The following is a 14,328-nucleotide window of genomic DNA, read 5'->3' as shown; positions in this document are numbered from 1 at the left end:
TAGAATACTATAAATGGTTAGTTAGATCAGGGAATATTAGCACAACTTGTGAACCACAGGAGAAGCGGTTCTTTGCAGGACCTAGGAGTTTATTTGGGTCGAATTAGAATCCCTTAGAATTAGAAATCCTTTTCCCCTTGTATATATTTTAATAAAAAGTTATTTTCATAAACAAGAGTCTCTTTAGGGTTCTTTGCACCTGGCCCTGAAGGGAAGTGTATCATTGAGCTTCACTTCACTTACCACTGAAGATACTTTGATTACATCTATAAAAAGTATCTAGAAACAATTTTTAACCTTTATTTTCTAGTTCTTTGTCCTTTATTTGGGCGCTCGCCTATATTATTTTTACAATATGCAGTAATTGATTACATGTAATCGTAGTATTAGCACTTGTAATCAATTTTAAAAAGCACAAAAACACTGGAAAGCAATGGAATTGATCTGCTAGATGCATGAGGTGATGCTCATACAATGAGAAAAAATATCACACTGAACAGGAGAATGTATGGGTCACCCTTTGTTTTTGCAAAATTAGTAGCAATGTCATGTGGGCACATCAAAGAAATCTGAGAAAGCTGAGGAAAACTAAGACAAATTTCTCATGGAAAAAATCGAGGAAAATGGAAACTAATCATAACTGAATGTCAACAAAAACCATAGTACAATATAAGCAATTGTGAATGACTTAGCTATTCTTGGTGATAAAATGAGCTAAGACAATCTCAAAAGATTCCTGATGAAAAATGCTATCCATCACCAGAGAAAGAACTATTAGATCAAAGATCATTTTTCACTTTATTTTCTTCTTTCTTCTTCTTTTTTAATGTATCTACTTCTACAACATGACAAATATGAAAGCATTCTGAATAGAATAGGATACAAAACACAATAGCATACTTGTATAGGTTCTGGATCATAGAGGATACTCTTGAATTTTCCCAGCCATAAATGGAGTGAATCAGGATTGTATGCTTGCTCCCATGCTTCTTAGCATGATGTTCTCAGTGACGTTTTCAGCTGATTTATATGAAGATGAAAACAGCATCAAGAACAACTACCTCTCTGAGAGCAAATTACTTAACCTGTAAAGGCTACAAATTAAGCCTAAAATGGAGGAAGAATTAGTGCACAACTTTCTGTTGGCAGATGATTGTGCACTCAGTACAGTCTGAGTGTGGATCGATTTTCTGACATGTGTGTAAATTTTTACCCAACAAGTAACACAAGAAAACAAAGATTCTCCACCAGTGAGTATCATACCAGCCATTCATGAAGTCATCAGTTACAGCAAATAGTGAAATTTTGAATTCTGTGGATAAGTTCACTTACCTTGGTAGTATACTTAGCAAGGATGCACACATAGATGATGGGGTTGATGAACACATTGCCAGAGCTAGCTCAGTATTTGGGAGGCTCTGAAAGAAAGAGCTAGAGAGAAGAGGTATTAAGAATTCCTACAAACTGAAGTTCTAAAAAATTGTCTTACTGACCTCCTTATCATATGCCTGCATAAACTGGACAATATGCCAGGACCATGATAGAAAAGCAAATCATTTCCATTTGAATTGTCTTAGGAAGATTCTGAAGATTGCCTGACAAGATAAGATACCAAGTTGCTGGACAATGAGGTCGTTTCTTGAGCTGAACTGCCAAGCATTCAAACTCTATTGCAGAGAGCACAAATCTAATGGGATGGCTACCTTGTTCAAATGCCAAATATACATTTACCAAAAAGAGTATTTTGTGAAGAGCTCACATAAAGTAAGCACTCACATGGAGGTCAGAATGAGCAGTACAAGGACACTCTAAAGTTCTCTTTGTACTTCCAGGTTAAGATGGCTGTATAGTAGAAGCAGGGTATTGAACTCTCCTAACCCACCTACACATGATACCTCAAAAGGACACAAAAACCAAATCCAGATGAATTAAGGGACCTCACAATAGGGTGCAGGATTGCAGGTACCTGGGATCTGGGCATTTCCATGCTATAAGGGGGTAAAATAGCTCTTACTAAAACACGAGCTAATGACCCCCTCCCCCCACACCATCTACAGTGCCAAAGCCAGCTCACAAGAGTTAGAGCAAGTTTGGGGCATTCACTACGTTCTTGGCAGCTACTTGGGACTACCAGGGGTTGGCTCCTGAGGGCAACAAGACTTAAGACCCCAAGAGGCTAAAGAACTCGGACTTGGACCTTGAGCAAAAACCTTGGACAGGGACCTAGGGAAGAGGGGTGCTTGACTGTGGAAATAGCACTTTGAGATTCTTAAAGAAGCCTTGGTCAAAGGAGCAAAAAAGGGGACCACCAGGAGGCTTGACCCTGAGAACAGCTAGACTTGAGACCCCAGGAACCTAAAGAGCTCAGACCTTGGGGTGTGAGGATAAAGCTGAAAGGGGCAGCACTGTGCTGTGACTCAGACAAAACTTCTCCATAGCTCTATAGACAGAGAGCCTTCTTTCCTCACCCGTACTTCTGACTGAGAAAGAAAAACAGCATAATAACAATGGCCAAGAACTACCCAAGAGAAAGAACAAGAAGAAAACATTAACATTGATAACATCTACACAGAAAAAATCCAGACAACAGAGCAGACAGCAGAGGAGGACAAACAAGTAATCACATTCAAACCTTCCCCCAAAAAAGAAAATTGGTCAAAAGCTCTTGAAGAACTCGAATATGAGATCATGAGAAAGACAGAAGAGATTTGGCAAGAAAAGTGGGAAATAGCTCAAAAGGAAATTAGCAGTTTAAAAGACAGGAACTCCCAATTGGAGAAAGATGCCCCCAAATCAAAAGAACTGATAAGCAAATTGGAGACACAAATTAAACAGCTGGAAAACAGGATAGACCAAATCAAAAAAGGAAATCAAAAGATTAGAGCAGAAAACCAGTCTCTAAAGAACAGAATTGGGCAAGTAGAAGCCAATGATCTTGCAAGACAGCAAGAACTAATAAAGCAAATTCAAAACAATGACAAAATAGAAGGAAACATGAAATATCCCAATGACAGGATGACAGATCAAGAAAACAGGTCTAGAAGAGACAATTTGAGAATCGTTGATCTTCCCGAAAAATCAGAAATTAATAGAAATGTGGACACCATACTACAAGAAATTATCCAAGAAAACTGTCCTGATGTTCTTCAGCAAGAGGGCAAAATAGACATTGAAAGGATCCATAGATCACCCTCTACACTAAACCCTCAAAAGTCAACACCAAGGAATATAATTGCCAAATTCAAGAGCTTCCAAGTAAAAGAAAAAGATTTACAAGAAGCCAGAAGAGATAATTCAGATATCAAGGAGCACCAATCAGGATCACACAGGATATGGCAGCCTCCACACTACAAGACCACAAGGCTTGGAACATGATATTCAGAAAGGCAAGAGAATTTGATTTACAACCAAGGATGACCTACTCATCAAAATTGACTATATAATTCCAGGGAAAGTGTGGGCATTCAACAAGAAAGAAGATTTCCAATTATTTGTAATGAAGAGACCAGAATTAAATGGAAAGTTTGCTATCCAACCACAAAAATCAAGAGAAACATGAAAAGGTAAATAAGAAAGAGAGGGGAAAGAAAGAAAACTCTTATCTTTAAATTTGCTTCTTTAAGGGCTTCAATAAGATCAAATTATTTGTATTCTAATGTGGAGAAATTTTATGAGCAATTTTCAAAAATTGTATTAAATATTATAGTAATTAGAAGAATTATTCATAGGGAGAGGTTGAAGTACTAAATGGTCTAAGATAATTTGGGGGGCGGAGATAAAGGGGGAAAATAGTAGATGGCACCAAGAGAAACCTGAATGAATAAGAAAAATAGGATATTCTATACCACACAAAGAGGGCATGGGAATGGGAGGGGAAGAATATTATTGTAAGAAGGAGAGGAAGAGACTGTTAATAGGTAATACTTAAACCTTACTCTGAGATGAATTAATCCTGAGAGGGAAGAATAGCTATATTAATGCGATATAGAATTCTATCTAACCCTATGGAAAATGTCAGAAGGGATAAATTAAGGGAAGCAGAGGACTGGGGAGTTCCAAAAAGGGAGGGAAAGATAGGGGGGAGGGAATTCATTAGGCCATAAAAAATAAAAAGAGGGGATCTAAATGGGAGGGGGTGGAAAGGGAAGTAAACTAAGGGAGGGTATAAGGGGGACTGATTTAAAACAAACCACTAGATTAAGCGTAAATAGCATAAGAAGAAGGGGCAGAATTAGGAGAGGATATCAAAATGTAGGGGAACACATAGCTGATAATTATAACCCTGTATGTGAATGGAATGAACTTGCCCATAAAACAGAAGCAAATAGCAGAGTAGATTAGAGAACAAAAATCGTACCATGTTATCTATAAGAAACACACAGGAGGCAGGTGGACATACATAGGGTTAAGGTCAAAGACTGGAGCAAACCCTATTGGGCTTCAACTGAGAAAAAGAAGGTAGAAGTAGCCATTATGATATCTTACAAAGCCAAAGTAAAAATAGATCTGATTAAAAGAGATAGGGAAGTTAACTACATCCTGATAAAAGGCAGTATAGACAATGAGGAAATACTAGTACTCAACATATATGCACCAAATGGTATAGCATCCAAATTTCTAAAGGAGAAATTGGCATAACTCAAAGAGGAAATGGACAACAAAGCTATTCCAGTGGTAGACTTGAACTTTTCACTATCAGATCTAGATAAATCAAACCAAAAAATAAATAATAAAGAAGTAAGAGAGGTGAATGAAATCATAGAAAAATTAGAGTTAATAGAAATGTGGAGGAAAATAAATAGAGACAAAAAGGAACACACCTTCTTTTCAGCTGCACAAGGTACATTCACAAAGATTGACAATGTATTAGGGCTTATAAACATGTAAACAAATACAAAAGAGCAGAAATAATAAATGTAACCTTTTCAGTTCATAAAGCAACAAAAGTAATAATTAGTAAGGGCACATGGACAGACAAATCAAAAATTGATTGAAATTAAATACTATACTTCTCCAAAATGAATTAAACAACAAATCATAAAAACAATTAATAATTTCATTGTCGAGTATGACAATGATGAGACATCCTAGCAAAATCTGTGGGATGCAGTTAAAGCAGTACTCAGGGGGAAATTTATATCATTGAGTGCATATATTAACAAATTAGGGAGGGCAAAGATCAATGAACTTGGCATGCAAATCAAAAACTAGAAAGGGGACAAATTAAAAATCCCCAGTTAGAAACAAAATTAGAGATTATAAAAATTAAAGGAAAAATTAATAAAATTGAAAGTAAGATAACTATTGAATTAATAAATAAGACTAGAAGCTGGTACTTTGAAAAACCAAAAAAATTGACAAGGTACTGGTCAATTTAGTTTTATAAAGGAAAGAGGAAAACCAAATTATCAGTATCGAAGATGAAAAGGGAGACCTCACCTCTAATGAAGAGGAAATTAAGGCAATCATTAAAAACTATTTTGCCCAGTTATATGGCAATAAATATAGCAATCTAGGTGATATGGATGAATATTTACAGAAATACAAATTGCCTAGATAAACAGTAGAAGAAATAGAATACTTAAATAATCCCATGTCAGAAAAAGAAATTGAATAAGGCATCAAAGAACTCCCTAAAAAATTCCCCAGTACCAGATGGATTCACAAGTGAATTCTATCAAACCTCCAAAGAACAACTAATTCCAATACTATACAAACTATTTGACATAATAAACAAAGAAGGAGTTCTACAAAATTCCTTTTATGAAACAAATATGGTACTGATCCCAAAGTCATTAAAGATCAAAAACAGAGAAAGAAAACTACAGACCAATCTCCTTCATGAACATAGATGCAAAAATCTTACACAGAATACTAGCAAAAAGACTCCAGCAAGTGATCACGAGGGTTATTCATTATGATCAGGTGGGATTTATACCAGGAATGCAAGGATGGTTCAATATTAGGAAAACCATTCATATAATTGACCATATCAACAAGCAAACCAACAAAAATCACTTGATTATCTCAATAGATGCTGAAAAAGCCTTTGGCAAAATACAAGACCCATTCCTACTGGAAACACTTGAAAGTACAGAAATAGAAGGGTATTTCCTAAAAATAATGAATGACATATATCTAAAACCATCAACAAACATCATCTACAACAGAGATAAATTAGAAGCATTCCCAATAAGATCAGGAGTGAAACAAGGATGCCCATTGTTACCTCTATTATTTAACACTGTACTAGAAACACTAGCAGTAGCAATTAGAGAAGAAAAATCAATTGAAGGTATTAAAATAGGCATTGAAGAGACCAAGTTATCACTCTTTGCCGATGATATGATGGTCTACTTAAAATATCCTAGAGAATGAACTAAAAAGTTAGTGGAAATAATCAAAACTTTAGCAAAGTTGCAGGAGAGAAAATAAATGTATATAAATCATCAGCATTTCTATATATTTCCAACACTGCACAGCAGCAAGAGTTAGAGAAAGAAATTCCATTTAAAATCACCCTAGACAACATAAAATACTTAAGAACCTATCTGCCTAGCAAACACAGGAATTATACAAACACAACTACAAAACCCTGTCCACACAATTAAAACTAGATCTAAACAACTGCAGAAACATTGATTGCTTATGCATAGGACAAGCTAACATAATAAAAATGACCATTCTACCTAAATTAATTTACTTATTTAGTGCTATACCTATCAAACTACCAAAAAACTTTTTTACTGAATTGGAAAAAAAAAACTATAACAGTTCATTTGGAAGAACAAAAGATCAAGGATATCAAGGGAAATAATGAAGAAAAATGTAAAGGAAGGTGAACTAGCAGTACCAGATCTTAAACTGTACTATAAAGCATTTGTCAGCAAGTCAATATGGTACTGAGGAAGAGAGAGAAGGGAGGACCAGTGGAATAGACTTGGGGTAAGCGACCTCAGCAAGACAGTGTATGATAAACCCAAAGAACCCAGCTTCTGGGACAAAAACCCACTATTTGACAAAAACTATTTGGAAAATTTGGAAAACTTTATGGGAGAGATTGGGTCTAGATCAACATCTCACATCCTATACCAAGATAAATTCAGAATGGGTGAATGACTAGAATATAAAGAAGGAAACTATAAGTAAATCAGGTGAGCACAAAATAGTATACTTGTCAGATCTCTGGGAAAGGAAAGATTTTAAAACCAAGCAAGACTTAGAAAAAAATACAAAATGTAAAATAAATAATTTTGATTATATTAAACTAAAAAGTTTTTTGTACAAACAAAAGCAATGCTATTAAAATTAGAAGGGAAGCAACAAATTGGGGGAAAAATTCATAACAAAAACTCAAATACATAAGTCTAATTACTCAAATACATAAGGATCTAATTCAATTTTACAAAAAACCAAGCCATTCCTCAATTTATATAAATGAATAAGGAACATGAATAGGCAATTTTGAGATAAAGAAATCAAAACTAGCAACAAATACAAAAAAGTGTTCTACATCTCTTATAATTAGAGAAAAGCAAATCAAAACAACTCTGAGGTACCACCTCACACCTAGCAGATTAGCTCACATGACAGCAAAGGAAAGTGGGGAATGTTGGAGGGAATGTGTCAAAATTGGGACACTAATGCATTGCTGGTGGAGTTGTTAATTGATCCAACCATTCTGGATGCCAATTTGGAAGTATGCCCAAAGGGCTTTAAAAGACTACCTGCCTTTTGATCCAGCCATAGCACTGTTTGATTTATACCCCAAAAGATAATAAGGGAAAAAATTGTGCAAAAATATTTATAGCTGTGCTTTTTGTGGTGGCAAAAAATTGGAAAATAAGGGAATGTCCTTCAATTGGCGAATGGCTGAACACATTGTTGTATCTGTTGGTAATGGAATACTATTGTGCTCAAAGGAATAATAAACTGGAGGAATTCCATGTGAACTGGAATGACCTCTAGGAACTGATGCAGATTGAAAAGATCAGAACAAGGAGAACATTGTACACAGAGACTGATACACTATGGTAAAATCGAATGTAATGGACTCCTGTACTAGCAGCAATGCAATGACCCAGGACAATTCTGAGGGATTTATGGAAAAGAATGCTACCCACATTCAGAAGAAAAACTAAAGGTTTCAAAACAGAAGAAAAACAACTCTTTGAACATATGGACTGATGGGGATATTATTGGGGAGGTAGATGTAAACAATAACTCTAGTCCAAGTATCAATAATATGGAATTAGGTCTTAATCAATGATACATATAAACCCAGTGGAATTGTGAGTTGGCTACAATGGAATGGGGGAACTTGGGGGAGAGAGAAAGAACATGAAATATGTAATTATGGGAAAATATTCAAAATAAAAATTTCAAATTCAAAAAATATGGGGGGAATGAGGAGCTTAGTGGAGGTTATCCAAGTGCCAATTAGAAGTTACTGCAATCTTGGTCATAGATACATATGGTCCTATGATACCAAATAACTTCACTTGTAACACTACAAAGTATAAGAATATGAACAATAAATTTCTGAAAACCTTTTTTTTGTGCAGCAAATAAGTGATTAAAATATGCAGAAATGCAATCCTAAATAATTAAATAAGTGATTACAAGGGAATATGTTTCAGAACATAGCTGTTTTGCAAATGAATTTTAAATATAAAAGATTACAAGTTGATTTTTATTTTTTGCTTTCAAGCAGACATTTTCATCCTGTTATTTCTGTTTTCTTTGTCTTATGAATAAAGAAATCCACTGTGTCATTTGGCACAGCTTGGTCCTTTAAAAACAAACAAATAAATAAGATTCTCTTTGAAGAACTTTGGTATTGATTGTGAGACAAAGGAGACACTGGTACAGGACCATTCTGCATCGAATGCCCACAAAAAAGGCAGTACTGTGCTCTATGAGCAAAACAGAATTGCGCTAGTTCAAAATTACTACGAAATCCGCAAATTTAGAGAAATCTCCATCCTCATTGTTCATATGGGCTATTTGTGCCAAATCTGTGGTATAGCCTTCCGAGTTCATCATGCTTTTTCTTTTTCATTTCCACGGGTGACTTGGAAAGTACGACAGCATCATGTCAGCCACAGTCAGATACACAAGTACATTGACCTCTATATAGTGATGTCATTTTGATCCTCTTCAAGTGTGAAGGACAATATCAACAAAACCAAACTGGGTTTCTCTTGCTATTAGAGACTTAGAGCAATCTTTCATATTGGTTACTAATCATTTTCATTTTTATTTGGAGAAATGTTTTATCATTGGCCTCTTTATCTCCATTGTTATTTGTATGGAATGATTTTCAGTCCTGTCATCTTCCTAGTTATCTTCCTCTGGAAATGCTTTCCTTATCAATATCTTTTCTAAAATATGTTATCCATAACTATATAGCATTCTCTAAAAATGGCCTGAACAATGCCTCCTTTCTCATTTTGGACAATATTCTTCTATTAATAATGCCTAAGATTTCATTCTCATTACAATAGGCTCACAGAAGCCCTACAGTCTAGTAAAATCACTAACCATTTTCATATGAATGATTGGCTATTAATATCTTCTCTAGTATCAATAAGTATTTGGTCTGATTATTTTTCTTTATTTTTTTCTCACTCAAGTGTAGGACTATATGTTAATCTCTATTAGATTTTATCTTATTAAATTTGAAATAATTTTATATTTTGACTTACGTTACAGTATAATTATTCCTTTCAACATCATGCCATTTGTAGATTTAATAAGCCCAGCATCTTTGCCTGTTTCCATGTAATTGATAAAAATTTTAGATAATAAAGGACCAGGGACAGACTTCCTTGGCATTCAACAAGAAATGTCTCTTCATGCCAGCATTGATTAATTCCTTGTATTCTATTAATTAACTAAATATGAAGCAACCAAACTGATATCATATTTCCATAATATCTGAAAAGATAACATGAGAGACTTTCTAAATATTTTTATGAAATTCAGGTATGCTATTATTCAATATTGCCTTGATATACAAGTGTTGTCACCATGTCAAATAAAAGGAACCAAGAATAGTATGCAGTGATGTCTTGACAAAGTCATTTGTGACCACCCTTTTCCTTTCTAAGTGCCTTACCTTTCTAATCTTCTTTTTCATAACTCATAAATAAATTTTGTCAGGAATTTTGAACAAACTCACTGTCAAATGGCTTGAAGATGCCATCTTGTTTTTTAGCTTTTGTTTTACATGCTTTATCAAGGCCCACATATGATAGTTCAGCAAGCATATTCATCAGCTTTGGGAAAGATCTAGGTATTAGAGATTATCGAGTACAGAAGTGAAATTATGAAAATAGTATTTGAAAATTATTCTAGTAGCTATGTAAAAGCTGAATCATATGGAGAAGAGTGGAACAAGATGCTATAATTCTGTTATAGTAATCCTGGCATGAAATTATAAGGCTGGAACTGGAGTGATGGGTCTTGTAGTTAAAGTAAGGCATACTTCTTAACATAGGAAAAGGAAAACTTGATAAATATTTCATTATGAATGCTTAGTCTTAATTCAATTTAACTCAATTCAACAATTATTATGTAACTACTATTTACAAAATACCACACTAGGTTCTAAAGATAAAAAGAAATTATTCCCTTAAAGATATTAATCTGGGTAGAGAAGGGTGGGGCATAGCATAAACAAAGATAATAAAGTACAAAACATAAAATAACATAGAATGATTTCAGGAGAAAGAGTATTAAGTGACTGGGGGGATTGGATCAAGAAATGTCTTTTTGCAAAAAGCAGAATCTTAGCAGGGGTGCACGAGGTGTTCAGGAAGGGCAAGCACATTTGGTGCAAGGACTGGTCAAGTCATTTTTAGAGTAGCTCACTCATCTTTGGTGTCGAGCTGTCATCCAATTCTTACCTCTGGCTCCAAGAATCTATACCTCTAGACCAAGAGCAGTGGCCCAGTAAACTCATATTGACAGATGGGCTAAATCATGTTGAAGGTAGCTCAAAGACTTTGCTCTGTTGGTAATCTAGGGGGATATCTACTCCAAAATATATGAAGACTGTTCCCAGTGGAATGGGTAAATGAGAACAATTTTCCCCGACAATGACCATGAAACAAAAGTCATTCACTGTCCCAGACTACGGTTAGTCATCCTGACTTTTGTCTTGCCACTGGATTTCCATGACTTTGGAAGAAAGTGAGGTGGACAATTTTGTGCTACTGTGACTCAGTTAAGTCCAATTCACACACAAGTCAAGACTGATGTCATTGATCTCTGAAAAGAAAGGAGAAATAACAATAAGAATCTGAGCTATGCTTTGATGGAAGCTAAAAATTCTGTGAAGTGCAAATGACAAGGTGGTGAATTTAAGAGAGGGGAACAAGCTGTGCAAAGAAATGGAAATAGATTTTCATGTATGGAAAAGACATAGCAGTCCAGTTTAGTGAAAATGGAGAATAAGTGATGGGGAGTAATAATGAAATAGGCTTGAAATGATAGGTGAGAAGCAGACTGTGGAGGGCCAAACAACTGTGTATTCTTTTACCCAAATCTACAGTGAAATGCAAAAGCCTTGGAATTAGAGTTGGAGGATCTGGATTCAAATTCTTACATTGTCACTTATCAAGCCCAAGGGACCTTTGACAATTAATCAATGAACATTTATTAAACATCTATTTGATATAGACACTGCTAGGCATTATGTACCATAACAGAATGACAACTAAATGAAACAGTCCATTCTTTCAAGGAGCCTAAATTTTATCAGGATATACCACTTTACCTCAATAGATCTCAGTTTCATCATCTGTAAAATGAAGATTTTAAGTTAACTGAATTCTAAGGTCTCTTTTAACTCTAAATCTATAATCTTATGATTCCAATAATGAATGGGACTACTATCTTACTAAATCTAATTCCTAACCAATTTTGAATCTCTTGGAGAATAGTAATTATTCCCATTTTTATGGATCAGGAAATAAGCAGGTTGGTAAAGTGATGTGTACAAATCATATATTTACTGAATGAATGAATGAATGAATGATGGATACACCAAGGAATGGAAGCAAATCTCCCATGTCCTGGTTATTTGCACAGTGAATCATACATTCTTTTTGCCTTTGGAAAAGTTGGATTTAATTTTAGATTATGTCACCAGTGACATGAGTCTGGTTTGCATTCTTTTTTCCTGTGCTGTGGGAACACTCCAACATTTGGCACAATTCAGCTAAGTACCCTGTTCTGTATCAGAATTGAGTATTTGAAGGAGGTTAGCTTGGCAGGGTTGTGTGGGAAGCATTCTGTTGAAGACTTGTTGTACAGAATTGTTCTATTCCCAATTCTTCTCCTAAAAGTGACTCCTTAAGTGATCCTGGATAAGTCACTCAATCTCTAACTTTGTCTCTCTGTCTCTCTCTTTGTCTCTCTCAGTTTCCCTCCCTTTTAGATAGAAAGTGATAGCTTCATAAACATTTAATTTCTTATTTTAATAGAAGAATTTAGACAATTAGCATTCCTAGAGTGCCTTAATATCTTTATTTTTGTCAATTTTAATATAATGTATATTTCCAATGAGATTATGTTTTTTTTAAATAATCATTTGATGTATATTTAGTCCAAAATAGTGATTTTTATCAGTGTAGGGAACTAGATATTCTTTCTACATCTATGAGGCAAAGGTACTATTCATGGTGTTAGAAAATTGCTTAGGGGCATGGCGATATTAAGCAACTTATCCACATCTCACGAGCTAATAGGTGCAGAGGCAAGACTTGAACAGAATGTCCTCTCAATTGATGGTGCTCTGTCTAAGCAATATGCTAGGCAAAAATGGCTTGAAGTTGGTTTTCAGCAGATTATGACATTCTTCTTACAGTATAAGGCACTTTATCATCCCTGGGAACATTTAGTTTTTATACAGCTACTCATAATGTCTGAATATAGAGTAGAGGAACAGAAAAGGGATGGTGTCCTAGTTGACCAGGGAGAAAGCATTTCATTCTCTTCTCTTTTTTTTTTTTTGTTCATTTTGTTCATCGACCTTTCCTTGAAGTTATTCTTAGTAGTGACAACAGTTGCCTAAGCTAGTTCACATGCAGAAAACAAACCCTGCCATTCTCTATAGCAGTGATTCCCAAAGTGGGCACCACCGCCCCCTGGTGGGTGCTGCAGCGATCCAGGAAGGCAGTGATGGCCACAGGTGCATTTATCTTTCCTATTAATTGCTATTAAAATTAAAAAAATTAATTCCCAGGGGACTAAGTAATATTTTTTCTGGAAAGGGGGCGGTAGGCCAAAAAAGTTTGGGAACCACTGGTCTATATAATAGTCTTTCAGGATATTTCTCTGGTCGTGGTACATTCTAAGCAAGGCCTTTGCATAGCTTCATCAGAGATAGATTGCTTTGACACAGGATATCCGCTGTTATAGAAGGAACAGACAAAGTTCAAATGCAGATTGAAACATATCATTCTTCATTTGATTTCCTTCATGAATTTTTCTTTAGTGTTAGCAACACATAGCTTGTTTCACATGACAGACATGGGAAAATGCACTATATGATAATATATGTACAATCCATATCATATTACCTGCCTTCTTGGGGAAGCGGTAGGGGTAGGAGGAAAGGAAAGAACATGGATTGTGAAATATGAGAAAAAAATATAAAAATTATATAAAATTTGAAAAAATAATTTAAAAATTTTTAAAAAGAGATAGATTTCTTGTCTTTGGGTGGTTTTGAACAATGATCACCTAAATCCCAAGAGTCTGGGTAAAATAGTTCCTAATGAAATAACATAGGTAGGATAGAATACTTCTTAATATTAAAAAACAGAAACTTTAATAACCTGAATACTTTGCCAAAGAGCTATTCTCATAAATCAAATGTGTTGATTAACTCAGAGAGTTAACAAAGAAATTTTGTTGGTTCAAACTCTTGCTAAATAGCATAGCTAGCTAAATAGCAAGTTTGAACCAACAAGGTGTTTTTTTTAAATCCTCTCTTTTCCTGCTATTCCCTTCTCCCCCACCCCCCAGACAGCCATCCTTATTATAAAGGAGGGGTAAAATTTCATCAAAAATAACCTAAATTGGGGGGCAGCTGGGTAGCTCAGTGGAGTGAGAGTCAGGCCTAGAGACAGGAGGTCCTAGGTTCAAACCTGGCCTCAGACACTTCCCAGCTGTGTGACCTTGGGCAAGTCACTTGACCCCCATTGCCCACCCTTACCAATCTTCCACCTATGAGACAATACACCGAAGTACAAGGGTTTAAAAAAAATAACCTAAATTTCACATATACCTGGTATATAAACATATATATATATGTAT

This window comes from Gracilinanus agilis, chromosome 4 (genome assembly GCF_016433145.1).
Source record: "Gracilinanus agilis isolate LMUSP501 chromosome 4, AgileGrace, whole genome shotgun sequence".
In the NCBI taxonomy this organism is placed as follows: Eukaryota; Metazoa; Chordata; class Mammalia; order Didelphimorphia; family Didelphidae; genus Gracilinanus; species Gracilinanus agilis.
This window is presented reverse-complemented; position numbering follows the sequence as displayed.